The sequence below is a fragment of the Notamacropus eugenii genome, chromosome 4 (assembly GCF_028372415.1).
Source record: "Notamacropus eugenii isolate mMacEug1 chromosome 4, mMacEug1.pri_v2, whole genome shotgun sequence".
NCBI classification, from domain to species: Eukaryota; Metazoa; Chordata; class Mammalia; order Diprotodontia; family Macropodidae; genus Notamacropus; species Notamacropus eugenii.
In genome coordinates this window covers 393,531,858-393,546,747 of record NC_092875.1, presented here as the reverse complement: position 1 = coordinate 393,546,747, position 14,890 = coordinate 393,531,858, and the positions used below count along the sequence as shown (strand labels likewise).

General features: G+C 38.8%; 1 protein-coding gene across 2 annotated transcripts in view; it reads left to right on the top strand.

Moving 5' to 3' along the window:
* The window catches only part of LOC140501668 (F-actin-capping protein subunit beta-like), a 137,740-nt gene that overhangs the window by 13,570 nt on the left and 109,280 nt on the right, over window positions 1-14,890 (top strand). Inside the window, exon 2 of one of the 2 annotated variants that reach the window (XR_011966310.1) lies at window positions 2,982-3,149. The exons of the other annotated variant lie outside the window; for it this stretch is intronic. The gene's annotated coding sequence lies outside the window, so the exon portion shown is untranslated. The remainder of the gene's footprint in view (window positions 1-2,981; window positions 3,150-14,890) is intronic. 2 annotated transcript variants of the gene reach the window in all.

Sequence of the window (14,890 nt, the reverse complement as noted above, 5' to 3'; positions counted from 1 at the left end):
ATATTTTCCCCTCTGGCATAGGAGCTGCCATAGTCAAGCTTCATTAGCAGGGATGTTTCTGTCATAGAATTCCTTCTGATAGATTATACCTTCCACTGAAATGCAAGGTCACTAAATGCATGCTCTTCCAATGGGGAAATCTGTTTTCTGGTACCATATGCTCTTTAAACCCTTGTTTTTGGGGTCAGGCCAAGTATCTTCTAACCTTCTAACTCCCCTTTCCCTCTTTTTGATCCATTCTACACACCTCTGTCAGATTAATATTCCTAATGCATACTTTAGATTATCTCATTCCATTGCTTATAAACCCTCAATGGCTCCCCATTGGCCACTGAGGACTATCTAAATTTAGGCTGAAATTTAAGGCTTTCACCATCTGATTCCAATTTACTTTTCCACTTTGACCTCACCCCTAACTCTGTGCTCTAGTCAAAGTGAACTACTTCTCTCTTTTATTTGCCTCTCATGAGGATGTTGCATATTCTTTGCCTTTGCTCATACTATTTCTTATTTCTGGAATATCTTTTCAATCCATTTCTACATGTTGATATTCTCTCTGCCTTTCAAGGCACTTTGTACTCCTCTTATTTACTTTTCTATTCTATTTTGTATTATGCTCATCTGTATATGTGTTCCTATCTAGATTATGAGCTCCTTGTCTTCTTGTACAAAATGACTAATATGGAAATGTTTTACATGTATATGTATAATCTATGTTGGATTGCTTACCATCTCAGGGAGGGGAGAGAAAATGGAGGGACAGAATTTAGAATTTAAAAAAAATTTTAAAATGGTTTTGACATGTAAATAAAAGGAAAAAAATAAACTATTATTTAAATACATATAGATTATAAGCTCCTTGAGGGCAGGGGCCATGCCTTACTTATCTTTTATTTTACCTCTCCTCCCCTAGCATAATGCATTCCATATAATGAGTACTTAATAAATGAATTAATGAAGATGATTTTAGTACTGATTAAATGTCCAATAATGTACTATTCAGACCCAAGAGAAGTCTTGGTCCCTATTCTAAAAGTATTTTCATATTATATATATTATAGGCTATTATATAGGCTATATTATAGGCTATTATATTTTCCTTCCTCCTCCCCAGCTTTCTAGCTATGCCCACTGGTTTTGGGGGGTTAGCAGGACAAAATTAGTATCCTTTTTTCTTTTAAGACCTTCTTCACCATCAATTATCTTCCTCTCCCACTCACTTCAGTTTCCAGTTCCCTCTTTCTGCCATCTGCAACATCCAACATGGCTATTCTTTCCCCAAGTCAGTTAGGAAAGGAAAAGATCCTACTGTATACATCTTTCCTAGTAAACAGGATGTATTCCCATGATATCTTTACTTGTAAACATAGTGTAGACTTATGTAAAAGGATTCCTTTGGTGAGAAAAGATGTGAATTGAGTGTTTACGTTGACTTGCAGCAATGAAGCAAAAGAACTAAATGTCAAGTTTTGATGAGGATGGAGGATGTGGAGGAGTATCAGAGAGTAGAGAACGGTAAATAAAAAGCAAGGAGAAAGTTTATGGAGAAGGGTGTAACTGGTCAATGAATGGGTGACCAACCAGAATCTAGGAGAAAATCTTGAGGGTTTCTTTGAGTGCATCTTTTTTGAGAATGTATTTTTTTTTTGAACTTGAGATTAAGACTTGCAAAACCAGGCAAAAGATATTTGCTTTTCTTCTGGGCCAGCAAGGAGCAAGAGAGATAGAAAAGAAAAAAGGGTCTATGAAAGGGAGAGAGAGTGAAGAAGTCTAGCTGGGGTTGGAAGCAGGATGATACCAGAAGGAGAAAGCAGGTTTTGGTAATAAAGTTTATTTCCATGTCACCCTAGACAGGGTTACACTTTGTTACCAGCCTATATATCTCTATATATTTTGTACCTAAGAATTTCACAAACAAAGGAAAATAATTGAATTGTACTTTAGGACAATTTGCCTGAATGTAACCTTGATGTTAATTTACTACCCATGAACAGTCCAGAGATCATAAGAAGTAGAAGAAGCTTATGAATCTGAGGGTGTTTAAAGCCCTCAGAGGGTGGTGGCTGTAAAATCTGGACAGGATAAGGTAGCATTGTTGTTTTTCAGTTGTATATGACTCTTTCTGACCCTATTTGGGGTTTTCTTGGCAAAGAAATGGTTTCTAGAGTGATTTGTCATTTCCTTTTCCAGCTCATTTTATAGATAAGGAACTGACACAAACAGGATTAAGTGACTTGCTCAGGGTCACATAGCTAGTAAGTGTCTGAAGCCAGATTTTAACTCATGAAGAAGATTCAAGCCTGTTGGTTCTTCACAGACTCATGTTTGTGATACTTCCTTTTTTGTCTTTCAAATCTTACCTGTCTTCTGTCCTATCTCCTCATAGGCTATGTAGCTGGTGGTGCAGCTCAGTATTAGAGCACTGGACCTAGTATCCGAAAGACCTGAGTTCTTATTTAGCCTCTATGACCTTGGGCAAATTACTTCACCTCTGTTTACCTCAGTTTCCTCAAATGTAAAATGGGGATAAAAGTAGTATTGACCTCATTGGGTTGTTGTAAAGATCAAATGATATATTTATAAAAAGTGCTTAGCGTAGTCACATTGTAGACACAAAATACATGCTTAATCCCTTCTCCTTCCCCTTGTTCTCAGCTCAAAGACAAAAGCTAATCTAAAGAACTGATCAGATTCAACCAATTAATGACAATTAACAAGCATTTATTAAATACCTACCATGGGCCAGGTTCTGTGGTAAGCCCTTGGGATACAAAAAAAGATAAACAGATATCTACAGGTCCATATATAACACCTTCAGGAAAGGCATTTATATTTTTTAAAGAAACCATCTATAGAATATTCTTCAATTCACAAGAGGAAAAAGAACAATGCGGGTATCAGGTATTGGTAGCAGGCCTACAGAGCTTGGGGGACAGGAGGGTTTTTTGAGTGGTAGTCTTTTTTTTTTTCCTACTCTTCAGGTCCATCCTTGGAAAGAGTCACACTCCAGATGAACGTCACCATACCATCTAAACGGACACCATCAACATTCACTCAAACACCTGACCCTACCAATATCTCCTGTGTGCTCACATAAAACAAGGGTAAAGTAGAAATGTCAAGAGGAGCTCTGACTGGCTCCATTCATGGTACTTTTAACAGTTGTTCTGCCTCTGGCCATTTTCAACCCCAAACTAAGTCCCTGCCGAGCTATATTTAGAAACCTATGAAGAGAATAGTATACTGGGTTTTGAAAAGATATATTTTGCTTTAATTAGACATATGTCCCGGACGTCCCCTGGTGCTGACAGCCCTGTCACTGGATTTTCTTGCAGATAGCACAGAAAGGGGAATTGACTACAAGCTTCTTTTCCTTTCCCCTTTCATTTGGGTTCGTTGGGTGAGTCGACTTTTGCTCTCAGTGGAGATTCAAGTCAAATTCAGCTCCTGCTTCACCAGCATCTTCTTGCTTTTGTTAAAAAAAATATTTTAAACTATTGGTTTTCAACAGTAGGAGCAGCCACCTGGCTCCGAATCCAGGGACGGATGTAACCTCTGTGACTGCGATCCTGTTTTATCTAAGCTTTGCCTCTCTCCCAATCCTAGCCCAGTGCTCTCAGCAGAGTAGATGCTCTGCAAAATCACAGAATCTGAGAGCTGGAAGGACCTTCCCGGCCACCTAGTTTAATGGATATAAAAAGGGAAATCTCCTCTAGAAATTGCCAAAAAGTGGTTATCAAACCTTTGTTCAGAAAGACCTCCAAGGAGGAACTCCACCAATTCTGAGGCAGTCCTTCCACTACTGATCAGCTTCAGTGTGGTAAGGAAGCTTTCCCTCACATCAAGTCTAACTTTTCTTCTGCACCTTCACCCATCATTCCTGGCTCTGCCATCTGGAATCAAAGAGAATGAGTGGAAGTCCTCTTTTGAAAGATAGATAGTTGAACAAATCTATCAGTTCTCTCCTGATTCTTCTCTTTTGTAGGATCAATATACCCTGTTTCTTCAAGCAATTGTAAAAAAATATGAATTCAAAGCCTTTCACTATGTTGGTTGCCCAATTCTGTATACTCTATAAGTAATTATTGTCCTTTTTAAACTGTGGCAACTGGAACTGAGCCCAACACTCTAGATGTGGTTTGATGAGGGCAAAGTGCAGAGGGACTTTTTATCCCTTTTTTAATCTTTTTATTCTTAGAATCTGTTCCTCTCAGTGCTTCCCAAATTTGCATTAGATTTCTTGTCTGCCACGTCAAACTACTGATTCATATTAAACTTTCAGTCCACCAAAATCTTAGATTTCTTTGTGGTCCTATAGGATATTTCCCTCCTTAGACTGTTGTCTAACCATACCTTCCCTATCTTGTCCTTATCAAGATGATTTTTTTGTTATGTCTTTTGAATTTCCTCTTATTAGATTCAACCCAATACTCTGACCTGTTAAGATCCTTTTGAATTCTGACTGTCATCCAGTCTGAGAGCTATAATATCATCTACAAATCTGATGAGCAAGCCCTCTATGCTTTTATTCAAGTCCTTGATGAAAATGTGTCAACAGATAGCTGTTAAGTTGACTTGAACAAAGCTGAATGGTCTGTAATATTCCTTCCTACAACATGAAGACAACTTTTGATGAAAGACTATTTGGAAACCAGTCTTCCTCTAAAGGAAACTCTTCCTCTAAAAAGCTTCCACCAGGTGAGCAATGGTGCCAAGGTCTACTCTATTAATTTCCAAAAAGATCTTTTTAGCTACTTTAAATCTCTCCTCCATTCTATCCTCCATATATTGCCCAGTGATCTTTTGTATAGCGTTGGGCATATCACTTCCCTGATTCAAGATATTCAATTTGATGTCTGATTAAAGTCCACATTCTCCCTGGCGTTCAAGATACTCCATAGGCGCTTTTCTGCCTTTCCTATCTTTTATTACTCTTTCCATGTACTTTACATGTCAGCCAGACTGGACTAAAAATATGCATTATCTTCTCTTGTCTCCCTATCTTTGTTCAGGCTGTTCTCTATGCAAGAAGTAAGCTCCTTCTCCCTCTTCAGCTGTTGACTTCCTATTCAAATATCCTTCAAAGTCCAATTAAAATGCCATTTCCTCTGCGAATCCTTCCCAGATCTGCTGAATGACCTCATGCAGTACTTTGTTTTATAGTACCCTAATGCACTCATATGATTGCTTTATGTATTGGTGTCTTCTCTACTTTTCCTTTCCCCCAAAGACTGGATAGCTACTTGAAGGCAGGTACTCTGTTGTAATTAAATTTTTTTATTTCCTCATGTACCTAGTATAATGCTTTTCATACATTAGATACCTAATAAATTTAAGTTGATGCTGCTGCAGCTGATGAGATTTAAAGTGCCTTCGTGACACTTCACATAAATTCTTCTCTTACTTTAGGAGAAATTGAGAATATGATTGCTACTTAATTAAGAGAGGTTCAGGAGGTACTTGGTGTCTGTGCTTTCGAAGCAGCATTGCGCTGGCATACTTTCATCCAAACGCATGTTGGATTTACTGATTCATGACTTCCTCTTATTGTGTTTATTTATATCTGGGTTTCATTGTCAGTCACAAGTATAAGCTTAAGCTCTTGGCCAAAGGGATCTGGCCTATTTTTCCAAATCTCAAATAGTAATAATGGAAATAATAATAACTTATATTTCATAGAACTTTGATGCTTATAAAATTCCTTCCTTATAACGATTATGCAGGGTACAATGAATAGTAATGATGAGGGCTCCTGGGAAAGGGGGATGGGATGGATGAAATTCTGAAATCTGGTCTTTGGACCAGAGTACAGGGGCAGGTTGTGGGCCTCCTGGAATGAATTTGTTGACTCAAACATTCTTGAAGTCAAGATAAAGATTTATTATACTTTTCAGTGGGCAAGTTCTTACGGAACCTGCAACCTTTGAGGGGTCCAGTTAAAGTTTATGCAGATTATTCTATAGTAAAACACATGCCATCTATGCTTATTAGGTGATTCAGGGTGGGATTAGGGAGTGGTTAAGGAGTGATTAGTTCTTAAAGGAACATACACATTTAGTATCTACTGTGAAAGTATTTTACCCAGAGTTCATTGGGAAATAGCCCAAGGCGGGGGGTCACATGGAGGTGTGATTTTTAGGCCTGAAATGTCATTAAGTCAACTAACAGTCAGGACTGACAAAGTAATATCCAGGCTGCTCTCATCAATGTCTTTGTTAGACAAGATAAATGTAAGGGTGTATATGTATGTCTAAGTCTAGGATACGTATGATTGGTCAGTAAGTAGTAAATGTCATTATGACCCAGTACACAGTCAGTTCAACCAGTACACAGCTGGTTCAAACTAATAAATTCTATACGTGCAGCTGGCTACTACATCAGGGACAGAGGTCTAGAGCAAACTGTCCTTGGTCTGGAGAGAAACTGGCTGGGATAGTGTTTTGAGGGTAGGAAGAAATGTGATTTTAGAGAGAACTGTGATTTTAGAATTGGGATCTAAGCACAGGCACCCAAACACCTCATCAATATAATTCCCATTTTACAGCTGTGAAAACTGAGTCTCAGAATGGTAAAGTCAATTGCTCAAGATCATATTATGTTTTTATTAATTAATTTATTTGTTTTCAGTTTTCTATAATCACTTCCATATATCTGAGATTTTTTCCCCCTCTCTTCTACTTCCCTCCCCAAGGTAGTATGCAATCTTATATAGGTTCTATGCATACATTCTTATTAAATACATTTTCATCTTAGTCATGTTGCATAGAAGAATTAAAATGAATGGGAGAAACCATGAAAACAAAACACAAGAAAAAATGGTCTGTTTTATTCTGCGATCCAATTCCATAGTTCTTTCTCTGGATGGGGAAGGTGTTTTGCCTCAAAAGTCCATTGGGTATTTTTTAGGTCCTTGCATTGCTGTGAAGGGCTAAGTTTACCATAAAAATTCCTCACACACTGTGGTTGTTGCTGTGTACAAAGTTCTCCTGGTTCTGTTCCTTTCATTAAGCATCAGTTCATAAAGGTCCTTCCAGGTGCTTCTGAAGTCTTCCTGTTCATCATTTCTTATAGCACAATAGTATTCTACTATATTCATATACCACAACTTGTTCAGCCATTTCCTAATTGATGGGCATCCCCTAGATTTCTAGCTCTTGGCCACCACAAAGAGTGCTGCTATAAATATTTTTGTACATGTGGGACCCTTTCCTATTTTTATGATCCCTTCCTAGGATACCGTCCTAGGACGGGATACCGTCCTAGAAGCAGTATTACTGGGTCAAAGGGTATGCACATTTTTGTAGCACTTTGGGGACAGTTCCAAATTGCTCTCCGGAATGGTTGGATCAGCTCACAGCTCTACCAATAATGAATTAGTGTTCCAACTCTCCCACATCTTCTCCAACGTTTATCATCTTCCTGTTTTGTCATGTTAGCCAATCTGAGAGATGTGATGTGGTACCTCAGAGTTGTTTTGGTTTGTATCTCTTTAATCAATAGTGATTTAGAGCATTTTTTCATATGACTATAGATAGCTTTAATTTTTTCCTCTGAAAACTGCCTGTTTATATCCTTTGAACATTTATCAATTGGAGAATGAGATATTCTTGTCCATTTGACTCAGTTCTCTATATATTTTAGAAATGAGGGCTTTATCACAGATACTAGTTGCAAAAAATTCTTTCCCAGTTTTCTGCTTCCCTCATAATCTTGGTTGCATTGAGTTTGTTTGGGCAAAAATTTTTCAATTTAATGTAATCCAAATTATCCATTGTGTACTTCTTAATATTTTCTACCTCTTGTTTGGTTATAAATTTCCCCATTCACCATAAATCTGACAAATACACTGTTCCTTGCTCCCTTAATTGATTTATAGTATCAGTCTTCATACCTAGATCATGTATCCATTTGGAGTTTATTCTTGTGTATGGTGTCAGGCATTGGTCTATGTTCACTTTCTGCCACACTGTTATCCAGTTTTCCCAGCAATTTTTGTCAAACAGTGAGTTCTTATCAGGATCATGTTATTAACAAATGTTGGAGCCAACTCTAAGTCCAATATCCTTTCCATTGTACTATATGTCTTCAAACTTTCTTTCCTATTGAGTAGAAAACTACCTTTTTCCTATGGCAATAGTTTTCTTCTGAGATATTTTGCCACTTTACTTACAGAGACCAGTTTTGGAACAAGAAGTGATAGTCACGTGATCCAGGACAACAAGGAACTTGTCTATTATTATAGTGCTGCTGTGTTTCTTCTCTGTGTTGCTTAATGATAGGAATATTGAAGTTAACTGAAAACAAGTCGATTTTCAGAGGTGGATAAGAGGCTGCAGAAGGAAGCATGTTAGCATTAAAAAAGTTCTTCCTTTGGTGGACCTGACCGCAGCCATGGAGTTCTGGTGCCAGGGTTGGTTTGAGATTGTCGCTTAGGACAGACGTCTGGCCATTGTCCTGCTGTTGGCAGCTGCTATGTGTTTATGTGCTAATTTCTCCTATACCGGCCCTTCCTGAGTGGTGATCTGCACACATGGTAGCTCCATAAGCTGTATTTAAAGGACTAGCTAGCAGGCGATCTTTCCCATTGCTGACAGAGCCATTGAAAGGAAGCGTCAGGAGGCAGAAAAGATAGATTTAAAGTCAATGCTTTGCAGAAAATTGGTCCCGAGGGAGGCAGTGTGTCTAAAACGTTATTTTTTTAATGATTCCTGATTTGGTACTGCAGAAAAACTGCAACATTTGATGATATTCTGTGGCCAAAACAAATGGTGGGTAGTTCCTGGGGAGGAGAGGTGAAAGGTACTTGGATTTGAAAAAAAAAACAACTTCTCCCTACCTCTATACTCACTCCCCAAGGCATGGAGGGTGACTGGTGAGCCAGAGCTAGCTCCAGGGGAGGCTTGGTCCTTCACTGCAGACCAACAATGATGACTAAATGCAGAATATCAAATCTGGTTGATTTCCCTTTATAATTAAACAAACAAACCAGTTATTTCTGATAGTTTTATTAATATGAGCTGAATGTCCCAGGGGAGTGAAGTATGAGAAGTCATTTGCTGGTGATTGGAATGTCTGTCTATTCTCTGGGCATAGGAAGCTCTATCCCCAAATATGGTTATTTTCTTTTTTGGGGCAGGCTTTTCCAAGGGTCATAGGTTTCAGTATCAAAATTGGAATCACACTAGAAAGAAACACAAATCAAATGTCTGATTTTGTTGGTGTAAGGCAGGGGTTCTTAACCTTTTGTCTGTTTGTCCGCTTTATGGACCCCTTTGTGGATATGATGAAGTTTTGGACGCCTTCTCAGAATAATTCTTAAAAATCTTAATCAAAAGAAATATTAAATTTGTGAAAGGTTAGTGAGAAAAGTTTCTCCTATTCAGGTTCATGTATCCTCTGAAACCTGGCCCTGATCCCCAAGTTAAGAAGAGGAGGGAAAATCTTCTACTAATACGGATAGTCTATATTTTAGAGAGTAGCCTAGGAGCAACGAGAAGTTAAGTAACTTGCCCAGTCAAAATAGCGAATATTTTGCAGAGGAATCTTCAGAGGCTTTCTCTTTATCCACTACATTAAGTTACCTCCCAGCATGAGTACTTTAATTATTTTTCCCCTCTTTCAAATTTTTAAGACCCATGGTCTAAATTATTTTTTCTCTACTTTTTCCTCATTATTTTTTTTTTTTTTGTTGTGTTTGTGTGGTAGGGGAGAGAGTAGAGAGCAGCTCCCTCTCCTCAAGCTCCACATCAGGCTAAGACAGTCAATAGAGGAGAAATGAGAGGAATTCTTCATAGACCAAGACTCCAAGCAGGAAAACAAGGTTAGTGGCTGTCTACGTACAATGTTCTCGCTTATTTTTAAAAGCTGAGCTGAAGACCAAGTTACACGAGCAGGTGATCATTCTATTTTGTACTCCAAATTATGAAGACTGAAAACATAGGAGCAGAGTTTTGTAGCATAAAGCAAATAAACCTACAAAATTATTAATAATAGTTATTGATTATATAGCATGGTCATTAGGCAAATAATAATCATCTTATGCAAATGGATACAATTAAAATCTTAGAATTATAGACAGATCAATCAGTCAGTCAATAAACATATATTAACTGTCAGTTGTGCATTGGGGAAACAAAGAAAGGCAATCCAGGAGTGGAGAATCTATGGCCTCAAGGCCACATGTGGTCCTCTAGTGCAGCCCTTTGACCTAACACCCTTGACACAATCTCTGCCCTCAAGAACTCATAATCTATTGGGGGAGATAACATTCAAACAGCTATGTACAAACGATCTAAATACAGGATTAATCGAAAATAATCAACAGAGGGAAGGGCACAATGGAATTATGAGGGATCTGGAAAATCTTACTGTCTAAAACCTCCAGAATTCTTCCCACTTTGACCAGGTCCCTTCCCAGTTCTCCAACCCAGATCTATTCATGCCTCCCATCCAGGCTTCAATATTTCTGTTCTGGGACTCGTAGCACACATTTAAGAGTTAACACTATTACTTTTTCCAAGGTCACCATTGATGCCTTGAAGATCCCATATTTACATCTTCAACCTTTAACTTTTAGTTACTGGGCCAGGGTTTCCGCTCATCTACAAACTGTTTTTATGAAGGAGCCATTGAGGAGAGAGGACTGAGTGAGAAGGGGCTTTTATCTCTGGCACCTGTGAATTAGAGGGCAGAATGACTGGAAGTGAGGAGTGGAGAGGGAATGCTGGGATTAGGGGACTGAACCTGTACTAAACCAGGAGGGAAGAGGAGAAAGTGGAGTGTGGAAAGAAGCAAGGCTCATGGGAGGCCGGATGGACTTCAGGTCCTGGGTCCTTGGCTGAAGAAGCTTCTGGAGGAATAAAGGAGATGTAGGAGTCCAACATCTATAGCTGCATCTGCCCCTGGTTTGTACTCTTAGGGAACGGTGGGAGAGAGGGCTGATATTCTGGTCTGATGCCTTTCAGGATTTTAGCAATATGGAGCAGTGGGGAGCACAAAGGATTTTAGTCAAAAAACCTTGTTTTAGACGTCTGAGTGTGTCTCTTCACAGTGGTGGGATTTAGGGCAAGTCATTTAAACCCTCTAAATCTCTGGTTCCTCTTCTACAAAATGGAAGGGGGTAATAACACTTACTTACTGACCTTTGGGTCATTGTGAGCCTTCACAAGGTAATGTAGGTAAAGCTTTTTAATTTCTATTATTTTTTTGTCTTCCTCTTGGGATTGTTTTATAAGTCTATTTTGAGGAAAGTACTTTATAACAAAGGGACTGGGAAGCATCTGTGATTTCATTGGCATAGGGAAATCCCAGATGAGAAAGTTTCCTCTAAATATGTGTCTGTCTGCACTTTGTCTGTAATTTAGAGTCTTAGAGCAGTGATGTCAAACTCAAATAGAAAAAGATTCCTGCCGGTGGCATGGTGACTCAGAAAACCATAAATTAGCATTGTGGTGTGTTATATCTTTATTTATTTTGTGAAACATTTCTCAATTACATTTTAATCTGCTTCAGGCTACTTGTAGCCCTGATGTCCAAGGTCACTTCCCTTGTGGGAGACAGAGATGGAATTTGAACTCAGATCCTACTGCCTTGAAGACCCTGTTCTCTATCAGTATCAGTTATTTTATGTTTGTCTTTCGTTGCTGAAGAAGACCATGCCATCAGAGAAATAATGACATAACTTGCACTTGACTTTGTTTTGAGTGAGGGAGGGTGTGCGAGTCACCAGCCTCACTTCTTCTCCTTAGCCATCTGAATCCAGTGACCAGATATTCATCAGGATGACTGAAGATGACCCAGGATGAGGCAATTGGGGTTAAGTGACTTGCCCAAGGTCACACAGCTAGTGAGTATCAGGTGTCTGAGGTGAGATTTGAACTCAGATCCTCCTGCACTGGTACTGTATCCACTGTACCACCTAGGTGCCCCAGTATCAGTTGTTAGAAGCATTTTGAAGAGATGTAATATGATTTTAGGGTTCCTAGAAGATCTGCCTCCTTCTCTCAACTGCTCACTGATATCTCTAATTCCTCTAATAAGTTAAAATGCCTCTCATTCTACAATTAGATGAGACACCACTTATACATAATTTTAAGAACCATAACCCTAGTATTCATACCTATTGAATACTAGATCTAATGCTAGAACACATTCATACTAATGGATACATGGTTGGAAATATTCAGAAGGCACTACTAAAAGGTGGAGAGTAGACCTTGTTAAGGATATAAATAAGTTACAAAAAAAACTGAGGTTGAAGTTGGAGATACTGAAAATAATTCTGCTTCCTAATTTTATAGCAGCGTGAGTCAGTTTATCTGCTTCTGGAGGTCGATGAGAGAAAGCTGTATGCCATGGATATTTCTAGTCAGTCTGGGAAGCTTATTGGGAAAGTAGCTTTTATGTGAGTTGGGCCACAAAGCCTCTCCCTCAGTACCTTTTGTAAAAATAAAGGTAACATCCTGGGATTTTATACCTTATAAACCATCTAGACTTACATATTAATGAATGAGTCATCAGCCCATATCCTCAGATGGAGGGAGTGGAGCTGGAGAGAGGACTATGGAGGGATCATCTAAACAGAAGTTACCAAACATATTTGGCATAACCCTAACCATGTAAAAAAAATTACTTAGCAGCCCCCCCCCCTTAAAGGTTGTTCTTTTAAAATTTGTGTGATTTGAAAAAATATAAATCTTTTTAAATGATGCATCTTAAATTTAATAATTTATTGTAAATTCGTGTTTTTTCTGCATTGAAATTTTGATGATGCAATATTGCATCATGTACCCATATAGTCATTGTATGTACATACTCCTGCCAATGCATGCTGGACTTCCTTGCAACGCGCAACGACATACTTGCTTCCCAACACTTACTTGTTAAGACCTGTTGGCTGACTTGACTGCTGATTGGTTATAACTTGCATTTTGTGTGTTTATTTGGAAAATAATATAATCACTACAGCTTTAACTCTGTTACAAAGCAGATGAAACATGTATGAATAACTTTCCAAAATTCTCTTCTCTTCTTTCCTTATGCTTCCAATGTCCCCTTATTTTTATTTAGCACCCCCTAATTGCACCTAAAGCTAGTACTGTCCCCCTGGATTGTTTCAGCACCCTATAAGGGGTGGTATCACCCACTTTGGGGTGATATCTGACTAAGAGTAAAAGGGTATGAGAGGTGGCAGAAAGGGGTGGTTAAGGATCTCTACTTAGTTCACCATGAGTCAGCTTTGCCAGCCAGTCTTTTAAATTAGTTTGAGAAGCTACTGCTTGCATTACCAGGGGTGAATCTAATCATTCATTCAATTTGCTATTGATTCCTTTACCTGGTTCTCTTGTTTCTTAGTCTCTTTCTGAAGCCCTCTGCCTCAGATTATGAGGAAAAAAGAACCTAGGGACTTCTGTTGCTTTCTATCCTCTACTTTCTCTTGGTACTATTTGAAGGTCAAGGGGGCCAGTTAAGAGTATGTTTCTAATCCCCTTATCCTAAGGGAATTTGGAGCTTGGAGAAAGGAGGTTAAGAAAAGCTCTCAACAGGACTTTAAATGGAAGTACTTCATTTTCTTGTGGCTATTGTGTGTGTGTGTGTGTGTGTGTGTGTGTGTGTGTGTGAGTGTGTGTGTTTATGTTTATATTTCTGGTATTCCCACAGAGTTGGGTTTGAAAAGATGGACATTCCTGTTAGAGGAAAAAACCCACCAAATCCCCAAAGACTGAGCTCTTCTGCCAAAGTACACAATGTGTTCTCTGCGAGTACCACCAGCTCAGCAGGTTTCTCCCACCCTGGGCTTTGAAAAAAGCCAGCACTGTGTTCCTTGAACAAGCTTGGGAGAGCTTAATCACTAACAGTGCCAGGGCCCCCTACCCTTGTGGTAGGACCCTTGGCAGTCTAAGCACCTAGGACAGCTATAGTGAGGAGTTGAAACAGGCCTGGGGTTTGTTTATTTTACCTTGTTTTTTGCTTACTGAAGTCCAGAAAAGGAATGGTGAGCTATGGATGATGCTATAGACTAGTGAATGATGCATGGTTACAAAGACAGGTCATACCCCTCATGGGATGCCCACTATTAGTGTGGAACCAGTTCTTTTTTCCTCAGAGGAGCAGAGGGTCATAGGGCTGGACCTAGAATCAGGAAGATCTGAGTTGACATGTGATCTCAAGATACTTACTAGCTGTGTGACCCTGGGAAAGTCCTTTAACCTATGCCTCAGTTTCCTCAGTTGGAACATAGAAATAATAAGAGAACCTACTTCCCAGGGTTGTTGTAGAATCAAATGATATAATATTCATAAAGCACTTAGCACACAGTTCCTGCAAATAGTAGGCACTTAAATGTTTCTTTACTTCCCTCCACTTCATATCTATCTTTTGAGATTTCACCTTCAGAAATCATGGGATAAGAGTTTTAGAGCTAGAATAGTCCTTTGAGGTAAGAGAAATGACTATTAAATAACCAATTATTGGGAAGATCCAAGATTTTTTTTCCCTTCCTATTTCCTCATTCTCTACTAGATCAAGCCAGAGTCTGAAGGACTTTGCTGACAATGAGATTCGATTAACTTTTCCCTCAATCTTGTTCAGACCCAATGGGGAAGTCCATTGTTTTCTACTCAGTTTTAGGTAGGGAGTAAATTTTTTGTCTAGATTACCCACGACTGGGAGTGGTTTAGGAGTAAGAGTGACTTACTCCCTCAGCCCCTCATTAAAATCAGTCCACCTTTTACTATAATATTCTCTCATTACTCATTACTTGTTAACCAGTATTGATTTCCACCCTTAGGAATACTGACTCAAGTTGAGTGGGTTCCATGTCTTTGGTTTAGGAAAGTTGGCCAAATGACCATCCTTTTATTAATTACTTGCTAGAATAATGAATAAAATG